Source organism: Budorcas taxicolor, chromosome 2, assembly GCF_023091745.1.
Source record: "Budorcas taxicolor isolate Tak-1 chromosome 2, Takin1.1, whole genome shotgun sequence".
Lineage (NCBI taxonomy): Eukaryota > Metazoa > Chordata > Mammalia > Artiodactyla > Bovidae > Budorcas > Budorcas taxicolor.
Window position 1 is genome coordinate 46,519,818 of NC_068911.1, and position 2,311 is coordinate 46,522,128.

The 2,311-nt window shown below is 37.3% G+C and overlaps 1 non-coding gene across 1 annotated transcript; it reads right to left on the reverse strand.

The window, feature by feature from the left end:
• Positions 1-2,000: 2,000 nt before the first annotated feature.
• On the reverse strand, positions 2,001-2,109 carry LOC128044005 (U6 spliceosomal RNA). The gene has a single exon (XR_008198999.1). It is a non-coding gene; the product is annotated as a U6 spliceosomal RNA (small nuclear RNA).
• Between the last annotated feature and the right edge of the window lie 202 nt (positions 2,110-2,311).

Here is a 2,311-nt window from a genome sequence, read left to right on the forward strand (position 1 = left end):
GGATAGGCTACCCACACCAGTATTCTTGGGCTTCCCTTGTGGCTCAGCTGGTAAAGAATCTGTCTGCAATGCGAGAGACCTGGGTTCAATATCTGGTTTGGGAAGATCCCCTAGAGAAGGGAAAGGTTACCTATGCCAGTATTCTGGCCTGGAGAATTCCATGGACTATATAGTCCGTAGAGTCACAAAGAGTCGTACACGACTGAATGACTTTCACTTCACTATCCAATTGTCCTGCCTCTGTTTCTGAAACCACAAATAGGATCTCTTTTTCTATGAGTTTGTTTATTTTTGAAGTATAATTGGCCTACAATACAATGTTAGTTCCTAGAACACATGGTGATTCAGTATTTTTATATATTACAAAATGTTCACCATGATAAGTCTAGTTACCATCTGCTGCCATACAAAGATATTGCATCATTAATGACTGTTCCCCATGCTGTGTATTTCATACATGTGACTCATTTATTTTGTAACTTGAAGTCTGTGCCTCTTAATCCCACTCACATATTTGTGTCATCCATTCACTTCCCTCCCCATCCGGGAGGGGAAGGAACTCCCAGCAACCACCTGTTTGTTCTCTGTATCTATGTCTGTTTCCGATTTGTTATATTTGCTCATTATTTTTTAGATTCTACATAGAAATGAAATCATACGGTACTTTTTCTTTGCTTGACTCATTCACTTTGCACATCCTCTAGATCTGTCCATGTTGTCACAAATGCCAAGATTTCATTCTTTGTGGCTGAGTAATATTCTTTATCCATTCATCTATTGATGGGCACTTAAACTACTTACATATTTTGGCTCTTGTAAAAAATGTTGTAATGGACATAAGGATGCATATTCTTTTCAGATTATTTTCACTTTCTTTGGGTAAGGAGTCAGTGGAATGGCTGGTTCCTATGGTAGTTCTATTTTTAATATTTCAAGGAAAAATCATAATGTTTACTATAGTGACTGCTCCAATTTATATACCCATGAATAGTGTATGAGGGCTCCCTTCTCTCCCCATCCTTGCCAAAGTTTATTATATGCTGGTTTTTCCAAACATAGCCATTCTGACAGGTATGAGGTGATATCTCATTGTGGTTTTGATTTGCATTTCCCTTAATAAGTAGTGCTATTGAACATTTCATGTGCTTGTTGGCCATCTTTATGTCTTCTTTGGAAACAGGTCTGTTCAGATTCTTTGCTCATTCTTAAAATCAAGTTGTGTGTGTGTGTTTTGATGTTGAGTTGTATTAGCTTTTAAAAATATATTTTGGATATTTACCCCTTATCAGGTATATCATTTGCAAATATCTTCTCCCATTGACTAGGCTCCCTTTTCATTTTGGTGATAGTTTTCTTCACTGTGCAAAAGCTCTCTAGTTGATGTAGTCCCATTTACTTCCTTTTCAATTTATTTTTTAATTGGAGGATAATTGCTTTATAATGTTGTGTTGTTTCTGTCATACAATAACATGAATAAGTTGTAATTATATATATATATATATATATATATATATATATATATATATGCACTCCCTCCTGAGCCTCTCATCCACCCCCCATCCCATCCCTCTAGGTCATCACAGAGCACCAGGCCAGGCTTCCTGTGTGATATAGCAGCTTCCCACTAGCTAGCTATCTATTATACACATATATGTCAATGATACTTTCTCAATTTGTTGAACTTTCCCCTTCCCCTACTGTGCCCATAAGTTTGTTCTCTACACCTGTATCTCCATTTCTTCCTTGCAAATAGGTTCATCAGTACTATTTTTCTTGATTCCATACACATGCCTTATTATATGGTACTTGTTTTTCTCTTTCTTACTCACTCTGTACGGCAGGCTCTAGGTTCATCCACCTCAGTTAAACGGATTCACACTTACTCCTTTTTACAGCTGAGTATTATTCCACTGTATGTATGCACTACAACTTCCTTATCCATTCATCTGTTGATGGGCATCTAGGTTGCTTCCATGTCCTGACTATTGTGAATAGTGATGAAATATATAGAATGCTTCACGAATTTGCATGTCCTCTTTGCATAGGAGCCATGCTAATCTTCTCTGTATCATTCCAATTTATTGGTATAAGTGCTGCCAAAGTGAGTGCTCATTTGTTTATTTTTGCATTTGTTAAAAGCAACCTTGGAGATGAACAGAGATCATTCTGTCGTTTTTGAGATTGCATCCAAGTACTGCATTTTGGACTCTTTTGTTGACCATGATGGCTACTCCATTTCTTCTGAGGGATTCCTGCCCGCAGTAGTAGATATAATGGCCATCTGAGTTAAATTCACACATTCCAGTTCATT